This window comes from Octopus sinensis, linkage group LG9 (genome assembly GCF_006345805.1).
Source record: "Octopus sinensis linkage group LG9, ASM634580v1, whole genome shotgun sequence".
Lineage (NCBI taxonomy): Eukaryota > Metazoa > Mollusca > Cephalopoda > Octopoda > Octopodidae > Octopus > Octopus sinensis.
In genome coordinates, this window is record NC_043005.1 from 14630986 (window position 1) to 14640172 (window position 9187).

Consider the following 9187-nt stretch of genomic DNA (forward strand, 5'->3'; position numbering starts at 1 on the left):
CGGGAGCACCGTTAATTGCAACAGAAAATTCTTTTCTGTTCTAGGCACATGGCCCGAAATTTTGGTGGGAGGTGGGCAGTCGATTACATCAACCCCAGTACGCAACTGTTACTTAATTTTCGACCCCGAATGGATGAAAGGCAAAGTCGATCTCGGCGGAATTTGAACGCAGAACGTAAAGACAAACGAAATACGTATTTCTTTACTACCCACAAGGGGCTAAACACAAAGAGGACAAACAAGGACAGACAAACGGATTAAGTTGATTATATCAACCCCAGTGCGTAACTGGTACTTATTTAATCGACCCCAAAAGGATGAAAGGCAAAGTCGACCTCGGCGTAATTTGAACACAGAACGTAGCGGCAGACGAAATACCGCTGAGCATTTCGCCCGGCGTGCTAACGTTTCTTATTTCTTATTTCTTTATTACCCACACGGGGCTAAACATAGAGGGGACAAACAAGGACAGACAAAGGGATTAAGTCGATTACATCGACCCCAGTGCGGAACTGGTACTTAATTTATCGACCCCGAAAGGATGAAAGGCAAAGTCGACCTCGGCGGAATTTGAACTCAGAACGTAGCCGCTGACGAAATACCTATTTCTTTATTACCCACAAGGGGCTAAACACAGAGGGGACAAACAAGGACAGACATAGGTATTAAGTCGATTACATCGACCCCAGTGCGTAACTGGTACTTAATTTATCGACCCCGAAAGGATGAAAGGCATAGTCGACCTCGGCGGAATTTGAACTCACAACGTAACGACAGACGAAATACTGCTAAGCATTTCGCCCGGCGTGCTAACGTTTCTGCCAGCTCACCGCCTGCATTGCAAGAGAAAATTCAGTAAATGACGATCTTATTAGCATACGAGCCCTTCAAACACTGTCACATAGGACACATAATTATATTTTGCACCCGTTCCTCCTAAAAGTACCAATAATTAAAAAACGAAAGCTAAAAGAAAATTTTGTATGACGAGAGACTTTTACCGTTGTAAGCTACTTGCGATTGGTCCTGAAGTACTGCTTCAGTGTTTGTCTAAGAAGCTGGAGTACATCCGGCTTAAAATTGACGGAAAAACCAAATTAAGTAATATTGTTTTATCTGATGATCAACATGATTATCAGATGAATACGTTGCTTATCTGGTGACCTGTATAAGACACAAAACCATATTCGTTCCATCGTAAGCGACGTTTATACAATAACAGATTTGTGGTGACTCAGTTCTATTTGCGGTATATAAGTACGTTACTTAGATATCATTAGAACTAGAACTAATCAGTATCAGTTGTTCTTGTATAGACAAAGTTGACATCAGTTGGATTTGAACTTGAAACGTAATAGACCCAAGTACAATACTAAAGAGCATTTTGTCCGTGGCGTCAACAATTCTACTAAGGTCGAAGAAATAAATACCAGTTGAGAACTGGGGCCGATGTAATCGACTAGAACACGCACACGAACTTTCTAGGCTTGTGCCAAAATTTGAAGCCATTATTAAAAGAAGGTGAAGCTAAAACGGGTAAGTGGCAGAATCGTTAAAGCACCGAATAAAATATGTATTTTGCCCATCTTCACAGCCTGAGTTCAAATTCCGCCGAGGTCACCTTTTCATTTTATCCTTTCGAGGCCGATAAAATACCAGTAAAAAAGTGTCCTATTTCCCCCTCCACAATTCCAGGCCTTGTGCCTATTGCAGAAAAATATTATTATCATTTTATTGGCCTCAATGAACAAGAAGTTAGCGATAAAGGATCGTAATAAAAAGCAGTGAGAGCTTGTCTGTCTGAGACCCCAATGACTGACCATGGGATTGCACTTAGAAAGTTACCCTCCCAGGCACAAGTCCGCGCAAGGTTGTTTATGGAAGATCAGCAGTCACCCATGCATAACGGCCTCCCCTCTCCACACCACCAGTGTTATCCAAGGGAAAAGCAAAAGCCGATACAGCTTGGCACCCGTGACGTCGCAACTCATTTCTACAGCTGAGTGAACTGGAGCAATGTGAAAAAAAGTGTCTTGCTCAAGAACACAACAGGCAGCCCGGTCCGGGGATTCGAGCTCAGAACCTCGCGATAGTAAGCTCGACACTCTAACCACTGAGCCATGCGCCTTCACAGTGGGAGATTATACAGGTAATAAACATATCAATAACTGGTAACAATAAAATAACAGCAAATAAAAATTCTCCAATTGAGAAGGGAGTGGAGCTACTTAAGGGAAAACCAAGGAGCATTACAGGTCACGGATTACCCTGAACACCAAGAAGTATTCTTTTTCAAATGTTATTTTTCAACCTACACGTGTATACTGATCTTAAGTCAGTCGGTCATGTTCATACCTACATTTTAATAAATTTACTAACAGCATCATCTTTTCTTTTCTCTAACTTCTTTCATTAAGAGAAACTCGAAAACGTCGATGAAGGCTCGATCGAAGAGGAAAGTGTCTGTTCTCAGTTTTTTCAGTGTCCTCTACCGCGAAACCTCTCTCACCACACCAACCAAAGAGAAAACTGCTAAATTTTCCCGGCTAAAGGGAGGCGGAGAAGTCCTTTTGATCGGGCATCGGTCGCTATCCCTCCCACACTCGACAAAACTGTTATACATAACTCTACATGTTAGCAACGCTCGAGTACTGAATAGGTACGTGTAGAACGATATCATTATTCTGCGTACTTCACGAACAGGCTCGGCTGATGGCTCTTTCATTCATTTAAAGTCTATCTCGAACCGGTAATGACCTCAACGCAATAGTGCTTCCAAGTTGAGGATTTTTAGAAGTTGTCTGTAGCTTCCGTGTCAATAGTTCCCCAGAACAGACTAGGCAGTTCAGTCTCGTCGACTTTCTCTGAGAACGTACTCACTCTCCTCCACAATAAGTCCTCTACAAAATGGTAATGCAAAAGTTACTTCGACCACATCGCTCAACTGATAGAAGATTGTGAGCGCCTCATAGCATTCCACGAACTAGTTTTGGTCTTCGCTTAGTTAAGATCTACAGTTCCTTTAAAGAGATGCGATGTAGAAAATACATCTTACTGCCCAGGAATGGGCTGCTCTTGTTGTGACCCTATGAGTTCATATTCATCTGAAGATCCGAACCGAGCCAAATCTCAAGCAACTTAACCAATTTGTCTGTCAAGCGTTCCACGACGCTGACCGGCGGCATGTCGCTTCTCCAGTTGTCGAACAACCAGCTTACCGATTTGTCAAATTTAATCTTTGTTCCTTTCTTCCTCCTCCTCTTTTAACGATGCTGGCCATTCTTACGTGGTGTCCGACACTATTTGCATGACATCGTTCTGATAATCCGATGCAATTTTCCTGCGTCTTATATCAAATACACGATGAAATGGTGTGCGATACCTCGCACGCCATTTGAGATTCAAGGATTCAGCGAAGTTGGAAACGGTAAAAAAATCTGACTTTATTCTCATTTTTATAAGATTCAGTCAAATTTATTAGGTTTCGGAATTCTCTGGTGATGCATATATTACTTCTAAATTGTAAATAAGATTATACAATGACTCTTTCCGTTCCTTGCTTCTGCGAGAGTTATACCGAGTGTAATGAAAAATATATATAGCTTTCTTATTAACTAACACAGGTAGTTTAAATTACACATTGCATTTGTTGGTAGAATAACTCACTCTATACTAATCAACATAGTTTCCATCGCAAGCGATGCATTTGCACCATTGTTGTAATCAACTCTCGAATCCTCTTTGAAAAAAATTCAGGTGTACACTGTTGCCAAATATGTGTGTGGCTGCACATTATCGTAGTGAATATGACTCACTATTTGCATGCAATGACCAACCGAAAGAAGGTATAGGAATTACCTTGAATGGTTTAGTCACTCAAATCGAGCCTACAATATAAGTTGTGTACTACTACTACTACTACTACTACTACTACTACTACTACTACAAAAGGAATCGTTTGAGACTTGTAGTATCAAAAAACAACAGTAGTTCTCTTGTGTGTCGTTTAATTTCTAGTCCCAGGTCGACCCTGATCGAATATGCAGTCTGATTTCAAATGTGATCCGGATAATGTACGTCTACGATAATAATATTATCCATTGCATGCTTCAATTTTAAAGCGAGTATTGTATAATAGGAATGAGATTTTCCACCAGCAGTTTCAAACAGTTCTCATCTTTACTCAAGATATTATTTAGCGGCATTTCGTTTGTCTTTACGTTCTGAGTTCAAAATCCGCCGAGGTTGATTTTGCCCTTCATCCTTTCGGGGGTCGATAAAATAAGTACCAGTTGAACACTGGGGTCAATGTAATCGACTTATCCATACGCCCCCAAAATAGCTGGCATTGTGCTAAAATTTGAAACCGTTATTATAATCATTCTATCGTGTTTAACACAGCAACTTTGCAAAAGTATGTTGCTAAGTGTCAGCTGCCTTCAATCAGTCGACTAAAGTAATACTTTTCATGGAGATTTCGAGGACTCGGCGGAGGGTCCATTCATGTAGTTTCAAGCAACGTTGATTTCTGTAGATGCTCTGTCTTTACATGCAACCGTGTCTGTTCCATCCTGTTTGTTAGTTTTGTACTAATAGTATCCAAGAATCCAACAACAACAGGTATAATATTCATCTGTTTCTATAACCACAAGCTTTATATTTCCCTCTTCAAATTATCATATCTGTCCTGTTTCTCTTCTCTTTCTGATACTCTGGCGTCATCAGAGCATGTAATATCTATGATTGCACAGGTTTTTATCTTCTTTATTCACAACCACTATAAGTGTCTTTCGATGTTCATTTCATGATCAGTGGATCATTAAAAGTACTATCGGCTTTTAACTTGTTATTCTCGATTCGGGGATTTACCCTTACCACATCTTAGGGATCTTTTCGGTTTGAACGGCAGTTTTTTCTAGCGGTGTCTTATGAAATTGTCACCCATAATTATGACCCTAGTATCGATCTATTGCATTTCAATCTTTTTTAGGGTTAGGGTTAGTTAGGGTTAGGGTTAGTTAGGGTTAGGGTTAGGGTTAGGGGTGGGGGGAAGGGTATCTTTTTTTCTTCACAAATATAAATAAACCCAATCTGTTTCTTAAACGAGGGACATATTCAAACGGCACAGGATGTTTTTTAACTCAATGATTGGTTGAAATTGCAGAAATTGAAGAAAAACAACAACAAATATCTTACAAACTATAGAATTTTCTCAATAAAGCCAAGAGAAAAAGATGTTTTATAAACACATTCTACCAGTATACGAAGTTTAAAAGTGTTTAGTTACGTGGAAATTATTTAAAAAAAACTGCCGTTCAAACCGAAAAGATCCCATCTTAGTTCTATTCAGCCCATATTTGCCACATAGTTCGCTATGAATCATTCTTGCTACATTCCCGTCTTCTTTGGTATTTTTTTTCGAGCCAGTTTCGTACGCTCATTCACAATATGCGATACATTCTCAATTTAATCACCGCACCCCTTTCAATTGTCATCACCAGCTGTATTGTTAATCCTGCATTCAGTGTAATTTGCTTTAAGTGCTTGTTCCGGTCGACTCTCCCGCTTTCCAGAAATATTTCTCCATATATTTTTTAGACCAAACCTGTTTCGATAGCCTTGTTAAAGCAATGAGCTGTATTCACTAAAGAACTGACTTGTGCTTCGTACTTACTATAGAGCTTGAGATCATCCATGAAAATTAGATGGTCGATTCTTTTTCTGTTTCTTTTAAAACTGATATTCAGATGTTACTTTGCTTAGCAGTAATGCTAAAAGGATCATACATAAAACAAACAGTAAAGGAGACAGACTGTCACCTTAAGTAACCCCTCTCTTGATTCTTAACGTTCCTAAGTTCTGGTCATCAGCTTTCCAACGTTCTGTCCCTTTTCTTAAAAAAACAAAACAAAATAAAAAATCTCTTGATATTCTTTGCAAACATGTTCAAACATTCAGGGATTTCATGAATGTGGTATCATGTCATATGCCTCGCAGTAATCTATCTAGGCCATTGCTAAATTTGTCTTCCTTCGCTGATAATTTTTCATCAAATTCGACAGGAAGTTGGCAGAATCGTTAGCACGCCGGACAAAAGCTATACCGGCATTTTTGAGTTAAAATTCTATCCAGGTCAATATTGTCTTTCATCCTTTCGAGGTCGATAAAATAAGTACCAGTTGGACATAGGGATCGAAATTGTTGGCCTGGAGTCAAAATTTGAAATCAATAATTAAGATTAAGACAAGTTTTGTAATTAGCAGGATGTCAAATATCTCAATCAAATAATAAATTTGACATGACCAAGACTTCTTCCATAGGGCTGCTATTCCCCGACAGTCGGGTGTTTACAGACTCTAATTGTCAATTCACTGCCAAAAGACATAACGAGACGTTGACAATAGTCTACCTGCTCAAGCACAACACTGGACTTCAATAACCCTATCGCCTCAATTCCTTCACTTTTATAGTTTCCTTAACCCTTTCGTTACTGTATTTCTGTTGAGATGCTCTGTGTTTCTTTGAATTACTTTAAATATAACAAAGAATTTAAGTAAAATAGCTTAATTATCATTAAGCTAATGTTAGGAACATAAATAGTGAATAAGGTTTGATGGAAGATTTTAATTCAAAACTAATGAAAACATGACATTTGTACTCAGAGCCAGAGCCGGTTTTAGCCGGGTTGGTAATGAAAGGGTTCGTAGCTAGAGTGTGTGCTGCCCGGGGCGGCCATTCAGTTTGCCACTCCCGGGCGTCACAAAAATACGTATTGCCTACAGCAGACCCAAAGGTGGTGCCGCCCCCATAAAAGTGCCACCCGGGGTGGACCACCCTCCGCCCCCCCCCCAAGCGACGCTAGTGCCAGAGACCTGCGTATCTTATTTCTCTCTGTCACTGCCTCTGTCTTTGTCTGTCTGTCTGTCTGTCTGTCTGTCTGTCTGCCCGTCTCTCTCTCTCTCTCTCTCTCTCTCTCTCTCTCTCTCTCTCTCTCTCTCACACACTCTCACCCTATTTCACATACACGCTTTGCTAAACTGACATTGTATACATTACAATGGAATGTGATTTTTCTAAATAGTTATTAAGTACTGTCATGGATAATGTATAAAGAAAATGCAAATAAAGGATGTTCTCTCAGCCAACCGAAACCACAAAAATATTTCCAGTTCAATTTTCAACGCCCATTCGTTTCACCTATATCAATAACATCTCGATGCGGTAGCTGAATTCATTAATAATAGCAGTCAAATTTCCTTCGAACTATTCTACCATCTTAAAAATAGAAAGATACATAATGTAGTCCTATAGTCCTAGACAGAATAGACTTTGGTCTGAAATAAATAGCCCGTGCTCTTAACCACTACGTCATATGGTGTGGTGGTTAAGAGCACGGGCTACAAACCCCAAGACTCCGAGTTCGATTCCAAGCAGTGACCTGAACAACAACAACAACAACAATAATAATAACATCGAAAAATATCTTATGAATGAGAACCCAGGTTAGAAATTTTCCCAAGACACCTGAAGAAGGCTGGAGGGTATACCAGCCGAAACGTTGTGTTAACAACAAACAAGATGAGGACTAATATCCGTCAAATGTAAATAATGTAAATAATGTAAGAAGCGAATACGTTGATTGAAAGATCTTTCTTGAACTGTCAAAAGTGGATAGGTGAAAAAAGATGGACTGTGCTGTATTTCAGAGTATTCTGTATGGGGTTTTGATGGAGTATTGGAGCACGGATGGCTGAGTCCATTGGCTACTCGGACAATCGGACCAAAGAGGTATGTGTATGTCGTCACCATCACTGTGTTGAGACTATAAACCCATGCATTTAACTTCCAGTTGCCTTGTCCAAGCCCTAGTTGTAAATTGTTGTCATTGTATAGCCCTAGGTTTGCCCAGATTGAACAGCCCTATGATCAAAGACATTCCGGTCATGACCACCCTATCTTTACTTCATACGTTGTAGCCACTCTCTTTTTTTAAGGTGACAGGGTGTGACATGGGGAGATTTGGCTGCTATTTCTTGCAGGCTATGTAATCACATACAGTAGAGGCGTCAAACATGGCTGCAATCCAATTTCCTTCCACAGTTTTGTTTTCCTCTTCAATATGACCTCCAGTCTTTTAAGTCTAATGTACATCGTCCTTTTGACTTACGTCTAGCGTCCATTTTATTCTCGTAGCTCTCACGTTTTCAGTGGTCTAAGGAACTTGTAACGAACAAATGTTTAAAAAAAAAAAAAGAATTGGTCAGCTACCCTCTTGCCTGTGGGCCTGGATACACTTGATGTGTCGGTCTTTCTTTGTGTGTGTGTGTGTGTGTGTGTGTGTGTGTGTGTGTGTGTGTGTGTGGTGTGTGTGTGTGTGTGTGTGTGTGTGTGTGTGTGTGTGTGTGTGTGCGCGCGTGTGCGTGCGTGTGTGTTTCATTGTATAATTGAATGATAGAAAAATAACCTTAAAAATTTATTGATTTTACTAATTTTATAGCCTTATAACTTCAGAAAATTATTGATCTGACTATTTTTTAAATTTTAAAAGTTTATTTACATAACATTAGCCATGGTTAAGATAAAAGCTAAATCACCTTAACTCACGCCAGTCAGAACGATGTGATAAATAAAGGGAAGTAGCCACGAGGCTTTCTCTGTTCATAATTACGCAACAATGTCGGCTTACTCTAAAAGTACAAAACTACAATAATTATTACTAAAAGTACAGTCGACTCTTAGCAATAGTTAATATATTAGTAAGTGGAGGCGCGTGGCTTAGTGGTTAGGGTGTCAGCATCATGATCGTAAGATTGTGGTTTCGATTCCTGGACCGGGCGACGCGTTGTGTTCTTGAGCAAAACACTTCATTTCACGTTGCTCCAGTCCACTCAGCTGGCAAAAATGAGTAACGCTGCGATGGACTGGCGTCCCATCCAGTTGGGGAACACATACGCCATAGAAACAGGGAAACCGGGCCCATGAGCCTGGCTAGGCTTTGAAAGGGCGCATTTATTTATTTTTTAATATATTAGTAGCATCAAGTGACAAAATTAAATTTTTAAAAATAGGAGAAAATACAAATTTTTAACTAGATAAAAATTAAGCTACATGTTTAGTGCCTCGAAGCAATTCTTTTATTTCTTTGAGTCATTTGACTGAGGCCATGCTGGAGCACCGCCTTTAGTCG